We start from the raw sequence: 24,081 nt of genomic DNA on the forward strand, positions 1-24,081 counted from the left end.
CAAACAGTTTCCAATGGTAAATATAAGAAATATTTAGCAGCTGTGTCCCTATAGGGAGCTCAGTTGCTGACAGATGTCCACAGGTTTTGGAATGCAGGAGTATAAGCAAAGTCTGTGTACTTTATAGACGAGTCCCTATAACTCCATTGAATTGTAGCATGGCAGAATCAAGTCTCCCAAGGAGGTTTCAAATGGTCACATCTTTTATGTAGTATGTCAGCAGAAGTTGCGGCATGCTAGGCAAGGTTGATTGGGAAAAAAAATCGTGTAAGCGGATATATGAATATTTCAACAATATTTAAGGACCACTGAAAATATGTTAGTCATCTTCAGCAGTCACTATTCTTTCTATTTTTAAAGCAGGCATATTCTCCCTATGCTTTTATGACTTTTTTGTTTCTACCACTCTGCATGTCTGGGAGGATATTCTACACATGGCTTTCAGAGTAGGAATAATCCTGCAGGTTTCCCTTTACTGTCTACACCTTCTATTCTGATGACTCAGATATGTTTGTGCTTGAGTCCTCTCTGAGGAAAATTGTGATGTTTCCTAGTGGTGGTCTCGCCATTTCTTTACAGTTACTTTACAGTTTGAAATTCTGTCCAGTATCACCTTTGGTTTGACTTTTCTTTTAGCTTCTCTTGCAAAAAGTTATCTGACATCTTTTGATATCTGTGGAAAAGGCATTTCTCATCTGTATGTACTGCTAAAGCTCTTGCCCAGTCTCCCATCATCTTATGATTCTCTCTCTCTGCCATGTTACTCTTTCTGGTTCTGGCATGTGCTCTCTTGTCTGGTTAATATCCCTTTAGACTGCTCCTACAAAAGGTCTTCCAATCATATTGCCTATAACTTTATCCTCTCTAGATTTCCCTTTACTTTCCACTAACTTAAACAAAAATCAACTTTATTTTAAAAGCACCTAACAGTCTACCTCTATTCTATCTGTAATTTGTACAGGTTTTGGAGACTGACTCTTGCTTTCCAGAAGCCCATGGTGCCTACCTCCCGCATTTATTTGCTACGTTTTGAAGTGGCACTTCAGTGCTTTTGCTCTTTCTTAGGAGAAACCCATCAGGATATGCAGATCTCTTCTCAGTTCTACTTTTGCCATGATTTCTGGAGAAAATTTGGACTCTGTCATTGCAATTCATCTAGTCCCTAGCGAAGGACCATAGGTGAGGCGTCAGATAGGGGGGAAACTCTGGATGTGTTTCTACTGGGATCCATTCAAGAAAAGAGAATATTTCTTAAGGGATGGTCTACATCACTGTGTGGGGTAGTAGTCTTTGATACCGAGTTTGTTGCAGCAGTTGAGTATGTCAAGAAATGATGGGAAAAGGCCTGGAGACACTCATACAATATTCATGCCTGGCTTTAGTGTGCAGGAAGTAGAAAAGGGAGAGGATACAATAATGGATAATGGAAGGACAGCAAGAAAAAAGAAAGTGATAGAAATGATAGGAATGTTAATTGGATCAACAGGACAGTTAATAAAAGATTTGTGCCTAACCTGACAAGGCCATTGGTTGTGGTCAGTTAGAAACAAGGAAACAGACTGTACTCAAATATACCAAGCTTGTACTTAATACCAGGTTAACAGGATAGAGGAATCTAAAATACCTGTGAAGACAAATGTTGTAGAGAACAATAGATGCATAGCAGAATAATAGTCTTGCCAGAAAAGTAGTACTTAGTTGCTGTGTTCAGGAAGAACAGAAAGAGAAGGTAGTAGGCTGTCCATGAGTGTTAACAATGTGAAAGATCATTCCTCCCCAAAGCACACAAAAAAACCAAAAAACACAACAGGAAAGAACGTACTAAATAAAAGAGTATCTGTTCTGGTTTTAGCAGCCAATGATGAAATTGTAGAAGAGGTAGACATGGGAAGTAACTTCAGATCAAGTGATCAGGAATGAAGGGAGGATTAAAAGTATGTCCTAATTAAAAACTGTTTTTGAAAGATAGCAAACCTGAGTTTGTCAAACTGCTGGCAAGGCAAGTCAGCTGCACTGGAGAGCTCAGGGACCTGAGTAGTGCAAAAATTGGGAGGTTTTGCAAGCACCCCAGCAGTCTGGATTTTGTGTCCCAAGGAAGGAGAAGTTATCAGGAAAGGGTGAAAGTTAAGAGTTACCAGAATTCAGGCTGAATGGAAGCTAGCAAGTAATGTTTAGATACATAGAAAAAGGACATTGAGCCATATAAACAACTTCCAAACAGCAGGAGGGCTACTGTGTAGTGGTGGTATGTGTGCAGGGATTAAGCATGATTCAGATGTGGCCTCAGTGTAAAAAAAACCAACCCCACTGCGTATTCCCCCAAAGAAACCCTAGTGGTGACCACCAGGAGAGAAAAATCTGATTGTGATGGAAGCAAAAGCTTGAATATCACAGTGCTCCTGAGTTGCACAGAAATAGCTAACTTTTATAACTGCTCACTTGGAAGTTGAAGGTATGACTGCAAGGGTTTTTATCAGACCCTTCAACACCCACTCTCTACCATTGTGCTCTATGCTTTGTGCTTAATTGTGCTAGCTATCTGGAACAGGAGAAGTTTTTTGTTGTCATACCAGTTGGCATTGTGGTTCTTGAGGATCATTATGCCAAATCAGGGACGTTTGAAGTATTTAAACCTCAGAAAAAAGTTAATGAAGAGGGTGCCAAAAGAACTTTAAATATGATGCCATAGTAGGAAACTATTTGAAGGGTTTCTCTGGGGGTTTTGTGACTGAACAGAGAAGGGAAGATGAGTTAGGATAAAGTACAGAGTGAGAGATTTATGGTGCTGAGACTGGAAGGGAAGAAAGGGGCTGAAAGGGAGCAGCTGGACTAGATGCTCAGAAGGAGGGAAGGAAGGAAGGAAAAGCTTCCAGAAGTGCCTGTCAATAAGGTGGGCTCCCCAGAGCAGAGAATAATCATTGACAGGAAAAATAGTGACTGATTTGAAACCTTAGTGAGGATGAGATGTTGGAGCAAGGATGATGATCAGCAGTATCAAAAGGACCAGAAGGGCCAAGCAGGAAGGGGGGGAGAGGAAGGTCTTTGAGATTTGCTTGGGAAGAGATCATGAATGACCCTGGTGAGAGCACTTTCATTCAAAGGGAAACAGCGGAAGCTGGGCTGGATGTGATCCAGTGTAGAGTTGGAAGAGAAGGGAGCGAGTGCATTGGCTTCAGCCTATGCTTGCAACAAGTCTGTTAGATAAGGGAATGGAGGAAAGGAGTAACTGCTGAAATAGGTAGGGCTGTCATCTGTGCATAGTGGAAAGGAGGGTCAGAGTGAGAAGACACAGGTGTAAGTGGGGACTAAGCTTGGCTGAAACAAATACGCAGCTGAAGACAAATGGAAGAGGTTAAAGAGTTTTAGATGAACAAAAGTAAATAGTCCATAGGCTCTGTATGGTGATGTATTAGCAAACTGGATTGGTTTTGGTAGGATTAGCAAAGACCAATGAAAGAGTTCAGTTGGAAAATGAGCAGCTTCATGCTTGATGAAAATGAAATATGCCAAATGAACTTTTTTTTTGAGTTAGTTGTAACTGATTTGAAGCAGCAGCGTGCTGCTGCTTTCCTTTTCCTCTTTCCACCCCCACGGCTTCAGCAGACAGCAGGGCACGATGCCGACATGTGCCGGTGTTACGGTGGCTGCTACGGAGTTTGCTTGGCTCTGGAAGGAGAGCAACTCATCCAGACTTCAGGGGCCGCACAACCTAATTGTCTGGCTCCGATCCAGCTGCTGATTGACCCAATAAACTCTAATGAATCGGGATTCCTGCAGTCTGATTTGCTTCCTCTCCCTGTTATGTGCCTTTCTCAGTCCATGAAAAGCTGAAACCCGAGTGCTGGCTTTGACAAAGGGAGTGAGAGAGGGGGGAAGGAGGGGAAGAAAAGGCAGATAACAGCCGAATGTAATCAGTGTTTTATTACCATCCTCAGGAAGTGGGAATGGCTTTAAAAAAAAAATAGTAGTAGGTCGAAGCAAGGAAAGTTAATTATGGTGAGGTTATTTGACAGGAAATTACAAAATACAAACAGACAGAAGAAACACATTTTAAAACAGGGTAGGAAATCTCAAGTTACTTCTCTGTGTATATTCAAAACCCCCAAAGCAAAGGCTGAAAATAGCAGTTTAAACAAAAGCTATCTTATCTGATAAAGGCATTTCAAGCACAAAAGGAAATTTATATATTGGGTTGACAGTCTTAAAATAAACTGATTGTCTTGATAACACCATAGATTTAATTGTGGGAAAAAATTGGGTTCATTTATATGACCTGCAGACAGAGTAAATTCCCATGTAAATTCATTCCTTTTCTTTGTGCATTTCTTGTCTCCTAAGCAGTGTTTATCAGTGTTTTCCAGAAATCGTAAAGGTAGATTTGTGCATGTAGGATGAGACTGATAAATATGTGCATATTTTAAAGACTTCCATGCAGATCAGATGCGATTCATTTCCTATGCTACTGTATGGAAGCATATTAATGATACTTCAGCAAGTACCATTCAGATTCAGAAAGATTTTGGCAGGAATACATTGTTTTGGGATGAGGGTAGAATTTCCAGTACTAGTGATTGAAATTATTATTTTATTAATTTTATTGTTAGTATACTTACAATATGCTCTTGAACACTTGGTGTGTCTTTCCACTTTCTGTGCAGAAAGAAACTGTTACCAAATCACCTTTATCATGAGTCTCTAAAGCATTTACGAGCATGAGGAAAACAGAACTCGCTTGCTAATGCAGTTATTTTGCATCCTTGCTGTAGGTATCAAAACTTTCTGGACCTTTCTGGTACCTGGACTGTCACTGAGTCTTTTGTTACGAGCAGTGCTATCTTCAAAGAAAGGTGCTGGGTTGATTTTTTGTGTGTGTTTTTTTTTTTTTTTTTAAACAAAGCAAATGATGCTCAATAGCCAGTATTCTCCTTACCATTTTTCTTTGAAATTTACTGCTGAGATTTTGAGTTAACATTGCATCCATATGATTATGCATCCTTCTAGTGAGATAGGCTATGTATTATAGGGTTGATACAATTTGATTTACTGAGAGGGAGGGAGAAAAGGAGAAGGGGAGGAAATAACTCAGTTGTGCAAATGATGTATTAGGTTATCTCTGTTCAGATCAAAGACGTACACCACTCTGGGACAAATATTTTGCTTTTGACTGAAGCATTAAGAGGTTTATAGGTACACCTGCCTGGCTGCTGTGACTTGGAACTTTGTGTTGCTCCCCTCTTCTTACTCATCAGGCTGCATGTCATAAAATCACAGACTGGTAGGGGTTGGCAGGGGCCTCTGGAGATCATCTTGTCCAACCCCCCTGCTTGAGCAGGTACACCCAGAGCAGGGGGCGCAGGAACGCATCCAGGCAGGGTTTGAATGTCTCCAGGGAAGGAGACTCCACAGCCTCTCTGGGCAGCCTGTGCCGCTGCTCTGGCCACCTGCACAGGAAAGAAGTTTTGTCTCATATTCAGGTGGACCTTCCTGTGTTCCAACTTGTGCCCATTGCCCCTTGTCCTGTCATTGGTTACTGCTGAAAAGAGTCTAGTCCAATTGTCCTGACACCCTCCTTTCAGATATTTATAGGTGTTGATCAAACCCCCCCACAGTCTTCTCTTCTCCAGGCTGGACAAACCCAGGTCTCTCAGCCTTTCCTCATAAGGGAGATGCTCCAGTCCCCCAATCATTTTTGTAGCTCCCTGGTGGACTTGCTCAAGCAGTTCCCTGTCCTTCTTAAACTGGGGGACCCAAAACTGGACGCAGTACTCCAAATGTGGTCTCACTAGGACAGAGTAAAGGGGAGGGTACCCTCCCTCAACCCTGTTGGCCACATTCCTTTTAATGCACCCCAGGATACTGTTGGCTTTGGCCACAAGGGCACAATCCTGGCTCATGGTCAACTTGCTGTCCACCAGCACTCCCAGGTCCTTCTCAACAGAGCCACTTTCCAGCAGGCCAACCCCCAACGTGTACTGGTGCATGGGGTTGTTCCTCCCCACGTGCAGGACCTTGCACTTGCTCTTATTGAATTTTATCAGGGTCCCCTCAGCCCAGCTTTCCAGCCTGTCCAGGCCTCGCTGGATGGCAGCACAGCCTTCTGGTGTATCAGCCACTCCTCCCAGCTTGGTATCGTCAGCAAACTTGCTGAGGTTACACTCTATCCCTTTGTCCTTGTCATTGAAGAATATGTTGAACGGGACTGGACCCAGCACAGACCCCTGGGGAACACCACTAGTGACAGGACTCCAACCAGACTCTGCCCCATTGATCACTACCCTCTGAGCTCTGTTGTTCAGCCAGTTCTCAATCCATGTCACTGTCCTCTCATCTAACCCACACTTCCTTAGCTTGTCTGTGAGGATGTTATGGGAGACAGTGTCGAATGCCTTACTGAAGTCAAGTTAAACAACATCCACTGGTCAATCACTGCTGTCATATCTAACAGTCTATTACAGTGTGGCAGGCACATCTGTGAGTTGGTGTCTCGTCATACCTACACAGTCCTGAGAGACATGTAAGTTTGGATTTTTTCCCCTCAATTAATTTGTCTGCTCGGCCTGTGACTCCTTGTTGCTAACACTGTTTGACCTTCATAATCTATGAACACAGCAAAATAATGTCTGGTAGGAGGTCACTTACTTACTGGGTGTTGTACTGGAAATTAGTGATAGTTAATGCTTCTCCTTGGCTGATGTGCCACACGGCATCCTTATGGCTAATTTAGGTAAATGGCTGTTTTCATCTGCACTCAAATCTTTCCCTTTTATAGGTGATCCAGGTATGCCTGGAGATCTCTTGGAGACCCAGGTCCTTGGAATTATCTGACATCCTGAGTCTCAGGGTGTATCACTGAAGTATAGCACAAAGATGAGTTCACAGCAGCTTGCTTTGAGGAACACAAGACTAAGACTACAAGGCCCAGTAATGTCCTGTTGCTGGAAAGTCTTACTAGGAGTCGTGTAAAACTGTCAAGATCTGGTGGGTTCATAAGGGTTTTTGCATTATTTAACAAAGAAATATCAGTTGTCAACGGGCCATGAGGATTGGGTTGCAATATAAATATTCTGAACTTGTGATCACTGGGTTTTGCACTCAAAATAAATAGAAGTGACACCTGTGCAGGAAAGAAGCTGATCTTTTTCCTATTGATTTATGTCTTATTTAAATGATCCCTTACTTTAACAGGATTTCATAACTCAACTGGGGGACTTAATGAGGGAAAATTGTGGGAGGAAAGTAGCTTCCTCCTTAAAAGAAGAGAGTGTTGATGTCAATATGAATCACTAATCTAAACCAGCAAGTATTTAAAAAAAAAAAAAAGGAAAAATAAACCCAAGCTGAAAGCAAATAAAATGAGAAATGGAGATAAAATATCTTTCCAAAAAGCACATGTTATGGCTATGGAAAAAATGGGAAAAGAATCAATCATTCTTGACTGACTCAATTTTTGTTGTTGGATTTTTGGGTTTTTTGCCCCCCCCGCCCCGTTACTCCCTGATACAATTCTGAAATGTAGATGTGATACTGTTGATCTCCTTATACAAATGTAGTGTCCTATAGTCAGCTCTCCAGAAAGCTGTTACAGGTATTGAGAACTTGTTTTTTTTTTCCCATCTGTTTTTTTCAGCAACGATCAATACAAACTGACATAGCTGATAGAAGATTTTTTTTAGGGTTAAATATCATGCTTCAAAATTAGCATCTCTGAAGAGCCCCAAGATCATTTTTGGGGAAAAAAAAGTTGGCTGTTACAGTGAGGTATCTTCTATAATCAAATTTCCTTTTCAAAATGGAGATGTGTATGGATGAGACTTAAGGAGATGCCTTCATCACAGGTGATCATGATGATGTCTTACTGCTATAAAATAGCTATTATTTTACATATGCTGAAAATGGAAAATTAAGTTCTGGAGCTGCAAAGTTATGGCCTTATAACAATTCTTAACACAGGCTAATCCTGTGACTAGGTAACAAGCATGTCCTTTGCTGAATATGCACTAAGGTCAGCTTGAACTTCCTAGATAAAATAAAAAGAGCTAGCCAAAATTAGGACACAGAACTGTTTTGAAAGTTTGCTTTAACACAATTTTACTGTTTTCGCCTTCATAATGATGATAAAATAGATGGACTCATTTTTTTTTTTGAAAAAAGAAAATGCTATTTTACATTAAACTGAAAAGTGGGGAGACTACTTTGGGACAATTCTGTTGACTGATTTTGAAAGGTGTGTACGTGAAGCTCATTGTGACTACTGGGTGTAAATAAAGGCTAGGTCAAGAAATGCAGTGTTAGTCTTGTCTCCTGCCTTTGGTTTTATGAGCTACTTCAGCAAGTCTGTGCCATCAGGTGTGTTTTCCTCGTGATAGAACTGAGACTCTCCGTAGCTGACTAACCTGAGATAAGAGCAAACTGACGAGAACTGGGGCAGGGGCCCAGCTCCCCCAACAGCGTTGTTCATCCCTAATCCACTGAGAAGTGCTTCAACCAAGAAAAGCACTTCTGCAAGGCTGAAAGACCTACCAGTTGGATTTGGGGATTTTTAGGTCTGTTCATCATTCTAAAACGTGGCTCATTTATTTAACTTGTGTCCCTGCATCTTCGAAACTCCACTGTGGGTAAAATTTGAACTAATTAACCAGTAACAGATGTAAACCACATCCATATCCAAACCATATGCTATCCCTGTAGTTTATCTGTACTTGTTTCCTTTGAAAACAGTGAAGGCTGAAAGTATAGTTTGCATGTATATGGTTTTAGTTTTGCAACTTTTTTATGGTTTCCAAATATAGCCAATAGTGCAGTTTGTTTCAAGGTGTTTTGAATAGAATACCTGGCACATTTCCAGCTTCTTTCTAATCAGTCACTGGCTGGCTTTTCTTAAAATTTAATTTAAAATATAAAGTGTGTATTTCGCAGAAGCACTTAAATACAGCTTCAGTCTAGGACTGGAGTCTCTAAATGTTGGGTGATATTTGTGATCTTTGCTCCCGGAGAAGAAGAGTTCTAAGAAATCTTGTTACTCCTTGTTGCAAAAAGCAAAATTTCTTTTAAGCAATTCCAGGTTTAGAGAGAGGAGGCAAAAAAAGGTTGACAATAAGGTTGAATTTTATTTTTAAGCTTCAGAAGACAGAAGATTAAAAAAAATGCACAAACATATTTTTTAAAAACGCAAGATTTTCAGAGCAACCTCATTCCTGTTTTGTTGGTGTGGTGTGGTTTGAATGTTCATGGATTAGCAGTGTTACTAAACATTCACAATAAAGAAAAGGTTCTTCCTCCAGGGGCTTACACAGTGGGGCCGCAGTCTTGCAACTTGTCACAGGGTGGAGAAGTGTTTTTCTCTATTGTGGGACAATGGTAATTCATTTTATTTATTGTGCAAGTTAGACATCTAAAAGTCGTCTTTTTATTCAGTTCCTCCCTTCATGTGAAAGCTCTGCAGTTTGGCCTGAGGGCAATAGGCTACAAAAGAAGGTATCAAATTTTGCAGCCATTCCTATAGCATGTTGATGTTGCTCCTTGAACCCAGCCTAAGGGAACCATTAGAATGATCTCCTAGCAGCTGAAGACGGGAAGGGGAAGAATAAAGTTTCAATCTCTAATAGCCATGTTTAACATGCGCCTCATGTTAAAACGCAGTTTCATAATTATTGTGTTCAAACTTAGCAACACTTAACATATATATTTACATAATATAATGTAAGAGTTTTCCGAGTAGTTTATTAAAAATCATCAGATATTACTTATAATATTTCAACGACTTATAACATTTTTTTCAATTAATAGTGCAATAGAGAAATTGTTTTATGGATCAGTTTAAATTAAGAAGTAGAAAATAAATATGCTTGTAGCTGTACGCTTCTACGGGCGAACTTATCTTGGGCCGCATACCTCCGGGACACAGGGCTCTACCCACCCTGGGGACAGTGATGCACAGACATCAATATGATGGATGCAAAATGTCCGTTTATTTGGCTGCGTCACACGCTTATATAGCTCTTGCGGTTCCTGTTCCTGCCACTCCTATGGGGAGGAGTCTATCTTTCCGTCACATCCCGTAATCTTCCGGTCGCCGATCCCTGTCTATTCCCCTACATATGCTAATGTGTTTTTTTCAAATATAGATTTTTAATTGAAGTAGATACAAAGAGAAGAGCCTTTTTATTCATATGTTTTCTAGTTATCCCTCTAACACAAGCTAATTTTTGTTACATGATGGTATAACATAAACCATAGTCTAAACAACACAGGCATATAAAACTCCTATTGAAGGGAAAATACATATATATATATATATATGTGTGTGTGTGTTAAATGGGATGAATGCTATTGTCAGTGTAAGACTATGTTAGAAATGATTTTTTTAATGCTGATACCAGTGCAGGATAGAACAATGAACTATTCTCGGTTTCTATGAAATTATGAATTATTGCAGCATACCAGATATTTCTTTTAAGCAGCCTTCTTTTGTTACAAATGTTGTGATGCAGGTGGTCATAAAGTAACAGCAAATGCAGATTTCAGCACAAATGTGAACAATTTTTATATGATTTATAGCTATCAAATGCCTGTGCTGCAGATTTTCTGTCTGAATGTACTAAACTGGTTGGTATTTCATAGGCAGCTACAGTGGAACTAGTATTTGCTAATGTGCTTTTGGTCTGTGCCCTTGTTTGTTCCAGTTAAGCTACCTACTTAACTGGACCCTTGTTTTACCAGCTTACACTCTGAGTCTAGAACTGCTTCACCTCTTGCAAACTACTCACCTACTTCTCTCTCAAGCTTAAGCGCAGGCTTTAGTCTTTGGCATCTCAGTATTATCGTAAAAACCCTCAACTCATTTTTGCTGCTTTAACTTCCACAATGTTGTTCTCGGTGGGAGATGCTCAGACCTGGATTTCTTCCTGAGTTTCTTCACAGGTAATGCATGTCAATTTTACTCTGCTTCTGAAACAGTCAAACATAAAAAGCAAATAGCATTTGAAATATCCCCACAGTCTCCTAACAAGCCTGAAGCCTGTAGGGGGGTCAGACTTGTATGTTATATTAAAATCAAGCTGAGCTGAGTTTTTGAGATAAGTTTATTTCCCCAAGCAAATATTCTTTTTTTTTTTTTTTTTTAATCTACTTAAGACAAAGTGTCTTTTAGTTTAGTGTAGTATGTAATGAGAAGAAACTGGATAGAATGTTATGTATGAAGACACAGCTACCGTGAGTGATGTGAATTATTAAGACTTGGATGTGAGCTGAAGTCCTGTGCAGAAAGGACCATGTGGGTGTTTCTCTTCCACACAGTCTCTTCTCCAGCAGGTTTAGCATTAGTGTAATCTGATGGTTGGCCTGTAAGCTCAACAGTGGTTAGCATTTTAAACCCAATCTCTTTAAAACCAGTGACTGATAGAAATGGAAGCATAGGAGTCAAGCAAATGATAACAGATAAAGGCCAGGAGACTGGCTTATGTGACTTCCTGCTCAATTCCTTACAAACTCTTCTCCCACATACTCTGTCTACCCACAGGGGAACATCTCCCGCCAGACCTTGATTCAGACTTATCTCATACTGTCAGCTATATGACAAACACTCCAGGCAGTTTCAGGAGTCTTCCTCAGGCAGCCACAAAACCCAAATAGCCCGTTTCTGGTACGGTAGCACCTTGGGAATGAGAAAGGAAGACTGAGCTTCACTGTACCACTGCTGTCAGTGATGAACTGCGTTGTCCTGAATGATGAGTATGGGGAGTCCTGCAAAGACCAGAGGAGCATCTGTGTTTGCAACTAACGCAAGGGGATTACTGAATTCAGAGGAGGCTTTCCCAGACTGCCTGGAAAACCATGTGTTGTGGTTTAACCCTAGCCAGAAACTAAGCACCACACAGCTGCTCGCTCATTCCCCCTCAGTGGGATGAGAATTGGAAGAGTAAAAGTGAGAAAACTCGTGGGTTGAGATAAGAATAGTTTAATAATTGAAATAAAGTAAAATAGTAGCAATAATAATAATAATATACAAAGCAAATGATGCACGATGCAATTGCTCACTACCCGCTGACCGATGCCCACCTTGTCCCCAAACAGAAATTGCTGCCCCCTGGCCAAGTCCCCCCACTTTATATACTGAGCATGACATCACATGGTGTGAAATATCCCTTTGGTCAGTTGCGGTCGGCTGTCCTGGCTATGCTCCCCCCGAGCATCTTGTGCACCTCCTCGTTGGCAGAGCATGGGAAGCTGAAAAGTCCATGACTAGTGTAAGCATTATTTAGCAACAACTAAAACATCAGTGTGTTATCAGCATTATTCTCATACTAAATAAAAAACACGACACTATACCAGCTACTAGGAGGAAAACTAACTTTATCCCAGCTGAAACCAGGACACCATGAAGAAAAACTGGTGTCAAGGAATAAAAGACACTGCAAGTCTCAGTACAGGAAGGACCTGCTTGTTCTTGCTGTATAATTTGAATTGTGTTGCAGCAACTGAATCAGATTTTTGAAGGCATGGAGGTAGGCACCTTCCAATAACATGTTCGCAGTCTGTAAGGGACCTTTTCAGGACTGGGAACAGATTCTGGGTCACTTACGAAAAACAGATCACTGTTGGACTATAACGAGTAGTTTGGTTAGAGATGCCGAATGCAGTGTGTGCTGCCCTGCATATGGTAAGGCTATATCCAGCTGTATTTCTCATGGAAATACTGTGTATGTTGGAATGGAGGCAGAAACCCCTTTATTTTTGTAGTACAGTAACTCTGAAAGGATTTTTTCCACCACAACAGCTCTGTGTCTCTGCCTGCCCCTTAGGAAAGTTTAACATAGTTTGGAACTGTTTTCACTTGTAGTCAAGAAAGGTAAATCCTGTGTAAGGATAACCATTTATTGGAAGGGTAAGAAAGACACCAGATGGTCTGCATGTATGATTTTGTCAGATTTACACACTGGGGAAAGGATCAAACTGGGGAAGAAGTTGTCATAATAGAAATTAAAAATACCTACAATTAGCATGTAGAGGTTTTAAATTATTTTTCAATAAGGTCAGATATATTTGAGTGGATTATATCTAACAGGGAAAGATTAAAGGTGGTCCTATTTCTTAAATGCATGCAGTTCCAAGCCCTTTTCAATCTCTGATGGCGTGCTCTTTTGGTGCACTCCTGGCTCTGTGGTGAGGAGGGTCCCTGGAGCATGCTCCTCTTCAGCCATCTACTGCCGCTTTGTGTTCTGCCCTTTCTGGACTTCTGGGATCCCTCCCACTTGGATTGAGGTGTGAAATGAGCATGTGGTGTTATTTCTTCTTCCTGTCACTGTACCAGTTCACCTAACCGAGGAAAATGAGAGGCAAACCAAGAAATCTTAGTGGTGTGCTAGTGGTGGAGACAGCGAATCATAGAACTATTTAGGTTGGAAAAGACCCTCAAGATCATTAAGTCCAACCATTAACCTAGCACTACCATATCCACCACTAAACCGTGTCCCTAAGCATCACACCTACACATCTTTTAAATACCTCCAGGGGTGGTGACTACACCACTTCCCTGGGAAACTTGTTCCAATGCCTGACCATTCTTTCAGTAAAGAAATTTTTCTTAATATCTAATCTAAACCTCCCTTGGTGCAACTTGAGGTGTTTCCTCTTGACTTATCACTTGTTACTTGGGAGAAGAGACCAACACCCACCTCACTACCACCTCCTTTCAGGGAGCTGTAGAGAGCGATAAGGTCTCCCCTCAGCCTCCTCTTCTCCAGACTAAACAACCCCAGCTCCCTCAATGTCTCCTCATAAGACCTGCTCTCCAGACCCTTCACCAGTTTCGTTGCCCTTCTCTGGACACGCTCCAGCACCTCAATGTCCTTCTTGTACTGAGGGGCCCAAAACTGAACATAGTATTCGAGGTGTGGCCTCACCAGTGCCGAGTACAGGGGCACAATCACTTCCCTGCTCCTGCTGGCCACACTATTCCTGCTACAAGTCAGGATGCTGTTGGCCTTCTTGGCCACTTGGACACACTGCTGGCTCATGTTCAGCTGGCTGTCAACCAACACCCCCAGGCCCTTGTCTACTGGGCAGCTTCCAGCTGCTCTTTCCCAGGGCTGTAGCATTGCAGGGGGTGGTTGTGACCCAAGTTCAGGACCCAGAACTTGACCTTGTTAAACCTCATATGACTGGCCTCAGCCCATCAATCCAGCCTGTCCAGGTCCCTCTGTCAAACCTTTCTACACTCAAGCAGATCAACGCTCATGCCCAGCTTGGTGTCATCTGCAAACTTACTGAGGATGCACTCGATGCCCTAATCCAGATTATTGGCAAAGATATTAAACAGTGCTGGCCCTAACGCTGTAACTCCATTCACCACAACTCTTTGGGCCTAGCCACACAGCCAGTTTTTTACCTAGCGAAGGGTATACTTGTCCAAGCCAAGAGCATCTAGTTTCTCCAGGAGAATGTCGTGGGAAACAGTGTCAAAGGCCTTACTAAAGTCTAGGTAGGCAACATCCAGAGCCTCTCCCTCATCCACTAAACAGGTCACCTTGTCACAGAAGGAGATCAGGTTAGTTAAGCAGAACCTACCTTTCATAAACCTATGCTGACTGGGCCTGATCACTTGGATATCCTGTACGTGCCGTGTGATGGCACTCAAGATGATCTGCACCATAACCTTCCCCAGCACCGAGGTCAGACTCACTGTCCTGTAGTTCCCCAAATTCTCCTTCTGGCCCTTCTTGTAGATGAGCATCACATTTGCTAACCTCCAGTCAACTGGGACCTCCTTGGTTAGCCAGGACTGCTGGTCAAGGATTGAAAGTGGCTTGGTGAGCGCTTCTGCCAGTTCCTTCAGTACCCGTGGGTGGATCCCATCTGCCACCATAGATACGTGTGTGCCTAAGTGGTGTAGCAGGTTGCTAACCATTTTCCCTTAGATTATGGGGGCTTTGTTCTGCTCCCCGTCCCTGTCTTCCACCTCTGGGGGCTGGGAACCCTGAGGACAACTGGTCTCACTGTTAAAGACAGAGGTGAAGAAGGCATTAAGTACCCCAACCTTCTCCTCATCCTTTGTCACTATATTTCCCCCCACATCCAATAAAGGATGGATGTCCTCTGAAATGTGGCGTTCTCTGAAAGCAGCATGGCACAAATCCTTATTGTGCTCCGGTGCCTCTGCTGTGGTATTTGAGTTTTTGCTGTTTACCTTCTTTTACACCTTTGCAACATATCTGCTTGTTCTGAGAATTCCTTTCCTTCCCCTGTCAACATTTTTGTCTCGTCACATCTTACGAGTAATATAGTTTAAAAGCGAAATGTTTTCAGGTGATCGGGGGATCATGGTTGCACTCTTCGTTTTCTAGGGGCCTACTCTGAGACCTGTGGGTACGATCTACATATGCTACTGAAGCTGACTCGAATTGTGTGACAAATGTAAGTATTTTTAAGAAACTTTGTCTTGCAAGCCTCTGTTTGCGCACTTAGAATTAACAGATGCTTTAATATCGCTGTGTCATGCCCCCGCTTCTGTAATGTGCGTACAATGATATCATTCACTTCATCACACAAAGATGATGTGAAAACGAATCACTTAACGTTTGTAACGCATTCAGATGTTGTTGTGATGAGCACTGTAGGAAAACCCACAAGCAAATGAATAATTCATTGTTCAAATCAGGCTCTGAATAGTACACAGTAAACAAGACATGGGACTTTACACTGAATAGTAAGAGTAAGGCCAAATAATTAATGATTACTTGTTCAGTTATTACTGTCCATTCAGAGTATTGAAAGGGAATGGGATCCTGTGGAAAAAGTGTGGTCATGTCTTAAGGGATTTTATGCTGGTGTATGATTGGAAGGGATAATAAGGATAAAATAGCTTCTTTTTTAATTTTATTTTTTTCTTTCTCGCAGTGACCTTTAGTATTAGTTATGATGTGTGTTTTGGAACAAAGATGAAGTGTGTTAGGCTTACTAAATTGCTTGGTTTTAAGTCTATAAGGTCTCCCTTTACAATGATGTGATAGTATTTGGGAATCCTAATCTCTTCGTTAATTCTGTTTTCTTAGTTTCCTGCCACCCAGTGAATCCTTGTGGTTGTTGGTGCATAAACGTCAAATGAAGGGTGTAACACCCTCTCTGATCACTGTGGAACAGTCTCTGGATATAGGTAGGTTTTTCTGGATTTTATCTCTTGATAGGAAATTATATTAAGAGAAGCTAATGGAAGAGAAGAGTTAAACTTTCCCCTGTATACCAGCTGCAAGATAAGAGTTTGGTTTTGATGGAATCGCAGGTACTGGAATAGCTTGTTCCTGTGTTCAACCTTGTGACCTTCCTTTGGATGATAGCTCTGAATGTTTACATTTTGAGGGTGAAAAAGAAAACTGAGGGAGATATTTGAAGCTACACTACACAAAAGCATGTCAATAATTCAGGCTGACTGATAGCTCCTCTACTAACCAAAGTCACCTGCAATTTTTTATAGTCCTAGAGCATAAGCCATCCATAACATATAATCAATTCCACTCTGCAGATGGAACCGATGTTTTTTTTTCCCAGGCGTCCCCTCCCTACTTCCCTAAGCTGAATCTTTAAAAATCAATTCACGTAATTTGATCAACTTAAAATACCGAATACAGTGAGGTAATTATACCAAACTTCTTGCATTTCACTGCTTCCAGTGACAATAAAGCAATTGACAGTGCAACATTAAAGATAAGCCAGCATTTCCATGAAAACAGTTATGATTTACATTTGCCATTTTTTAAACCTTTTAACTTTTTTTTAAGTAGCTTTTGCAGAATGGTGATTTATCTTTTTCTCTTGACATGAACAGTCTTCAGTCTCTTTATTGGTCCCTAAAGATGAATTTTGTATTAAAAAAACACCAAGGTACCGAGCTGTTAGTTTAATTTAGCAAAAGTGTGTGTCAGCTTAGCTTTCTTTTTATTTCTGGTAAAAACCATGTTCCTGATTTTGAATGCATATGTTTAACAAGATGTGTTTAGTCATTACTAATGATGGTGATGAGTCCAAAATATGATTTGAGTGGTCACTGACATCCATTGGGTGCTTCCATAAAGCTGTGCATTGCGAGATCATGACCAGTATCAAGGCATTTAGGGAGAACTCTGTAACTAGGAGCAAGTCTCTTAGGGTCTAGTTTTTCAGAAATGCTGAAGTCTAACCATGCCATAATGTCTTTAGGCCATGCATAACAGTCACCTTTGGGGCAGACTGAGATTTATAGCTTTTTCTTTAGGCTGCTACCCCTTATGGCATTTATTGGCATTTCCACTGAAGTTTGTAAATATATTCTAGTTATTTCTGTTTTAAGATCTCCTTTCTTTTTAGATAAGTATTAATGTAAGCTGCATGCATATTTAAAACAATCTGGAACAACCATGTACTCAAGAGTAGTTGTGTATTTGTGTGGAATTCGTGAATCGGGAATCACTGTTGTACAAGACCTCACAAAACTCAAAAAAGCAGATAATTTTTCTTCTTGTGTGTCTCCTGTCCCTGTGCCCTTCCCGTCTTTGCCTTCACAATTTAAGTACAAGACCACTGAGAACAAACATGTCCAAGGGACAGCCACAGCCCATGGTGATATGAATGTTTACAAGTGCATGTAAAATACTATTTTTATATATTATATATACACTATATATGATGTGTATACTACTATGTATGCTAATGCACTAAGTATGATAATGCACTCAGTATGATAATGCACTAAGTATGATAAATAGCAGTTATGGCACACCCATGTTTAAAAATAAAACCAGTTCATGTTTGAAAAGCCATTTTGGATTTGATACTTGTGGAACAATTTAACAAAATGCTGGTACTTCAGAATATGAGGGCAAATTTTGATGAAAAGCTCTGCAGAATAGCTGAGTGATTGGAAGCAAATGCAGGATCCAATACAAAAGGATAAATCTGCATTTTAGGATTGTGGAGAAATATGAACCTTAAGTACATTAGCAAGCTGAGAAATGTAATGAAAGGAGAAGCCTTTCTTTCCTTGATTCCAAAGCTGGCAAAGAACAATAAACAAACCTTTTATGTTTTTTACTTTAGAATATGTAATGCTTTCTATTCTATATCAAATGGAAAACTTGCAAATTATGAACTCCTCTTTTGCAAAGATGGGCCAAATTATTACAGCTGAAGGTTGATACATCCAGGGAGTTCTAAGTGTAGTTGCATTGGCCTTCTACAATAATTTTTATTCCGAGTTCATAGTGAAGCCAATACTTCATCAGTCTCACAACCAAAGGTGGATTTCAGAAGTTGGAGCCAAACGTTTGGAGGTATTGAAAAAAACTTATGATGAGATCTGAATCTCAGAGACAGAAGGTAGTGAATTTAGGTACTGGAAGTAGTGCATGCACCTTTATCTTCTGATGCCAGTCAGGGCCTGAGTTAGAAATTACTGACTGCGTTCTTTGTGTTTTTTACCCAAAGCATATTATATGTTTTTAATCTTGGCTACAGTGTGAAAGATATATGTAAGCTACTATGTGCTTATTTTAGGCCTGCATCAACGGAAACATAAATCAACTTAGCTTGCACTGCATGCAGAAGTTGTGTCAGGAACAGAAACCAAAGGTCTCCTTTCTCCTCTTGCTCGGCTGACCCAAGAGTGTGAGAAAGCTCATTCACGCGTGCAGAATTCTGCATGCTGTCAGAAGTACTTCTGCCCTCTGTCTTTAGCCTACTTCCCAAAGAAAACAATTTTTTTTTTGCCCTTTCCCCCCCCCCCCGCCTCATCTTTTCACCCAGTAACCTTTCATTGTGTTAGCCAATTACAGGAGGGTTGGGGTTGGGCAGGGCTGGAAGTGGAAGCACTAAAAATGTTATAAAATAAAGGACGGGCTACAGGAGGAAGATAAATTAGTAATTTATGAGAGATGTGTGAGCCTACCAGGTCTCTACTCTGCGTGGCCTGAGAGTTTGGCTGAACCTCTTGAACCACGGCGCAGGACTTGCCATAGCAGGGGCTGCCTCAGTGCCCAGCCAGGGGCTAGCTGATGGGGGAGGTATGTGGGGAACATTTTCAAAATCGTGTCACTTTGGTAAGGGTGGCTGGGAATTATAATTAGCCATAAATTAGAATGAAACTTAGGTTTTATTACTGGCACTGTTTATGGAAGAACTTGGAGCTGTTATCTCTGTAACAATACATGGGAATGTATTGTTACAATTTTCATCAGCTTGGCAATTAAAAAACCATTTTATTTCCAACTAGAGTTGATAAAAGCAGAAACTTATTTAAAATATTGAAGTCTAAGCCCTTTCAAGGGAGTGTTTCTTTAAATAAATACATAACAGCATCTCAAACTCCAAGAGGGTTGGTTTTTTTTTTTTTTAATCTTCTAAGTAAGTGTCCTTTGCAGTTATGTCTTTCATCTCATGGGAACTGCCTGCTCCTTGTTTTAATCCCAAAACATCATCAAAGTCAGTGGGAAAGAAGAAAAAAAAATATCTGCAACCTCCAAAATAAAAGCTCAGTGTATTGTGATTGAGCTGGGCAAAATCCTATCCTAGTACTTTTACATTTTGTATAAAGATGGACTATTAGAAGAAAAGAATTTTCAGGGTTGTACATTTTAACTGCTTTTGTATATGGATCTAGAATTCTTGTTCTTTTTACCAAGAATCACACATGAAATATGTAAAGAACTTGCAGGGTGATGTCTAATTTTGCCCTCCATGGGAACACAACACTGTAGCTCTTTGGTGTAGAAGGAAATCAGAAGTGCATATCAGAAACATCTCCCCAGTCCATTTGGAAAAGAAAAATCGAGACTGTCCTCCTTCCACCCCCCAGGAAAATCAGCTAACTTGATGTTCTTTAGTCTGAGTCTCAAGGTCATCAAAGTAATTTTTTGAAGCCTGTGGCCTTAGTATTCTTTTAGATAATAGTATCAGGCACATTATCTCCTACTTCTCAATTTGCTTTTGGCTTCCTGCAATTTACATCCCATTGTCCACTAATATTTTCTGCATTCTTTTAAAATAAATCAAATAACACTTCTTATGTTGGCTCTGGACTTAATAAAAATCAGATATGCAGCATTTGGGACTCTTAAAATAACACATTTTAATACAAAGATGTGAGATATCTTTTGAAATCTGTGGTGGATGTTTGTTTCCTGCTGGGCTTAATTTAGGAATCTAGTGCTAGCATTACACCAAGGGGAAAAATGTTTGCTCTTTCATCTGTGTGCCACATCCCATCCAAAATCACAAACAGCTCCTTTAAATTTCTGATCTTTGTCCCCTGCTGGATGTGCATAATACACATGCCTGTCTGACATATGAGACAGCCAGAGCCTTTAAAAAAAAAAAATAAATTGCTAAGCCCTGCTTATGCCTCTTGTCTTAGGCCTCATAATCATCTGCAATTTGGGAGAATGACAAGTGTCTGAATCTGTTTTGTTTTAATAAAGTTACAGCTTTTCCGTTTTCTGAAGAAACCTCTTTCTTACCAAGTCAAAACTGATTTTAATGGTAAAACAAAACACAGGTGAAAATGCGTGGGTAATAATTACCTTCCCCATGGCAGGGGACCATTTCCCTTATTTTTATACTGCCTTTGAATACAGAAGTAAATATCTTCAGACATGTCACCTTAAAATGACAAAATTTACTAAGGTCAAACCAAAATGTGAATCTTGGTCCTTAACACCTGGCCATGTAGCTCTCATAAACTGTACCATATAACATGCAGAAGGACTTCTGGTTTTGTGCAAGCTTGTATGAAACTATGTGGCTTCAGATGTTCAAATGCTTGGATCACATGAAACAGCTGGGATCAGAGTTTAAAGAAAGTTTCCACTTTTTGTTTGATAAAAGTCCATCTTTGTTTGAAAAATCAGCTTGCGCCCATTGTGCTATAATAGAGATTACACATGAAAAGCATATTTTAAAATAATGTTGTTAAATTGTAAAATGTAACACTGAAAAATTTGATGCTAGAGTCAATATTGGTCCTGTAATCTCAGCTGGTACGTTGTATGTAGGCATTACGATACAGATTTTAATTATGTGCTTGCATCTTTTTTTCTCTGTAGTTTCTCTGCCTCGTGTACATAAACATCCCTTCTCACCTCTCCCTCCCCTCAAACAGAAAGCACTCTTTAAACTGACAAGCTATTTGATGTTTTGTTTTGTCTTTATGCAGTATATGCACTAACTGTATGCTGTTCCAGCCCTGATATGAGGGCAAAATAATGAATTTTTTCCTGCAATTCTCTGTGGTACTTCACCATTGAGGAGCAGAGAGATCCTGTATAACCTAACAGCGGCTTTTTAGTTGCAATTGCAAGGGAAGCTCTGTCAGCATAAACTTAGAGAGGTTATGCATTGAAATTGAAGTTATTTTAACGAGGTGCACATGCGTAGATTTTTATTTTCTACCTGACAGAGCAATCTGGGAAAATGGGGGGGGGGGGGGGGGGGAAGCAGACATGTTCATAACAAACAGACCTTTTGTTGATGCGCTGCCAATTCCTGATCCAAAGCAACTGTGCTCTAAAGCTTCCCAAAGGAAAGGCCACCAGGATTTTACAGTGTGTATTCTTCAATTCATTTGTTTGTGAACACTAAAGTTTATGTTTATAGGAAAGGAAAATTTCAGCCCAAACAGTTTAATTTTTCTGGAAACTGGGTCTTTGTAACTAAAAATATCTGGCCCACTTGGTAATTGGGGATGCTGTTTAGGTAAAAGTACTGATTTTGTAGAAGGCTGCAAAAGTGTATTAAAACTTTGATTTTCTTCAAAACATATGTTGTTAGCATGCTTAAAGTATTCTGCGTGTAGTGGACAACAATCGGCTGTGCTGTCCTGGTAAAAGTGTGCTGGCCACGGACATCAGTTATGGCAGGATGGGGTAGAAGGAATGAGGCTGTGCTGTGAAACCTGGTTTGGGTTGCGCTGGGTCCCGAGCTCTCCATCCTCGTGGAAGGATTTACGGATATGCTTTCTGCATTTCAGATTCCTGTGTGTGCCTTTTTTAAGGTGTTCAGTGGCAGAAACAAACTAGAAATTATTCTGAACCAGCGTGAGAGTTCATTTTTAAAATGAGATTGTTTACTCAGTGGTCTTCAAAGCTAGCCTTGTCAATAGGGATTTCAGGGTTTTTCAGAGCACTTTTCAAAGTCCCTAAACTTTGGCTAACACTTAAGACCAAAAGAAATAATGAAGGAGTATTTCTCTGGAGAAGATATTTTGCTTTCTTGAGCTTTATCTGTCTTCCAGAGCCTTGGTATCAACCTTAAGCAAAGTGATGAAGCTTGAAATGAGCAGATACAGATCAGTCTCTGTTAGAAGGGACTGTTCCCAAGCATCTCCCCACCTGGCACTTAATAAAAAGTTGCTTTAACCACAGTGTACTTCAAAAAAATCCACTTACTTAGCCTCCTTTCTTTTTCCCCCACACAGGGCACATGTCATTTCATGTCTGAGAGGTGACAGTACGTCCCGTCTGCAAGAGGGAGAGTTGTCTTTTTTGCAACCTCCTTGGTAAGTTAAAAGAAAATAATGGAGCAGAGAGAGTTCAGTTGTAAGCACACAAGATGGTACAGGAGAAGAAATTCAGTGATGATCTCAGTGATGTGATATTGTATCCACCAAACCTTTTGCTGATCTCATTTTGATATACTATGTTCATCACTTATGTGAAGTTGTGATTTCTCAAGGTGATACTAAATCTCATGTATGCAACATTTCACTCATGTGGCTGTTGAGGTGGAAAGGTAAGCATCGTGAAAGGGCTGTACAAGAACCAGCTCTCTTTCTTATCATAGCAGTAAGCTGTCACAAGGTTAAATTGTCCAGATGATGGGTTGTCATTAGTATATTACCTCCAATAGGGTCTGTATTTGATCAGCTGTATCATCACTGGTACGGTAATGCCTGAAAATGGTGCCATTGTGGTACACAGCACAACTCAAAACATGGGAATTAACTGTTTGTTTACAAAAAGTACAAACTAATTTACCATAAAACAAGCAACCGACACCCACCTCCCCCTGCCCTTTTTCTGTTATAGTGTTTTTTCAATGTATTTCTTCAATAAAAACAGTCCTTCTGATTGGTTTTATAGGAAGGAAAAGTTCTAGGCTGGGGGTAAAACTTTCAGAAATGGCAAATTGATTAAAGACTTCTGGGGCCAATATTTTAAAACCAGTTTGGTCATTGAAGGCTTCTTCACTAACTTCCAGCGAGATAAATGTTTCTGAACTTGGTTCTGAAGGAAAGTTTTAAAAGCTAAAATGTTTTGGGAATTTTGAAAACATTACCTTCAGTCTTTACATGCTGTAATGGGGCCAAATTTTAGGCAAAGGGAACGAAGGAAGGTGGTCCTAGCTGGGTATTCCTACTTTTAGTTTAGTTGGAGGCTAGGAAACATGAATCTGAATTGTGGGGAAAGCACAAGGCTTGTATTAGATGCACAAAAACAATACAGACATCTTCACATAAAATGGTCTTATCTTCACTTTTTTCTTTTATCTTGAGAATTATCACAGTATGTAATGTGACTTATATATGGAATTATCCTGTAATTTAGCTTCAGCATCACATGTGTAGTTGAAAATGTGGGTGTCTGCATGGCTCTAGTTATTTTTACAGTACTATTTCCTACATTTAGAATGGGAAATATGCAGGCAAATTCAGCTATTTATGTAAATGAAAAATATTGAGTTTTTAATGAGTGCTGTCTACAATTTTGTTCATACCTGACATTTTCAGTTTTATTGCACATTTTCTTAACATAAAAAAAACCACCAAACCACCATGAATTCTTTGCTTCAGTTTCTCAAATGGTTGTATATTTTTCTTAGGAAGTTAATTTCTTTTCTTGTGCACTAGTAGTTGTTATGACGTATCTTCCCTGTTCCAGGACTTCACTGCTCATTGCTTTGATGTGTTTTACAAAAGTCCAAAGAGAGACAAGAACATACTTGACTCTGATATAATGATATATACTGCCAAGTAGGACCAAAATGAAACTGGCAATGGTTATGCTCCTGTATTTTGCTGTGGTACGTATGTAACACTTTGGGATATTGTGCTAACATTTCAGA

General features: G+C 40.3%; 1 protein-coding gene across 5 annotated transcripts in view; it reads left to right on the top strand.

Annotated features, from left to right (window-relative positions):
* Nucleotides 1–24,081, top strand: part of LOC135312009 (uncharacterized) — a 265,067-nt gene that overhangs the window by 150,254 nt on the left and 90,732 nt on the right. For 4 of the 5 annotated variants that reach the window (XM_064443701.1, XM_064443705.1, XM_064443704.1 and 1 more), the window contains 3 exons: nucleotides 15,342–15,411; nucleotides 16,050–16,150; nucleotides 22,436–22,516. The gene's annotated coding sequence lies outside the window, so the exon portion shown is untranslated. Of the gene's footprint in view, nucleotides 1–15,341; nucleotides 15,412–16,049; nucleotides 16,151–22,435; nucleotides 22,517–23,897; nucleotides 24,040–24,081 lie in introns of all 5 variants that reach the window. The other variant, XM_064443702.1, reaches the window with a different exon arrangement.

The sequence above is a fragment of the Phalacrocorax carbo genome, chromosome 2, assembly GCF_963921805.1.
Source record: "Phalacrocorax carbo chromosome 2, bPhaCar2.1, whole genome shotgun sequence".
NCBI classification, from domain to species: Eukaryota; Metazoa; Chordata; class Aves; order Suliformes; family Phalacrocoracidae; genus Phalacrocorax; species Phalacrocorax carbo.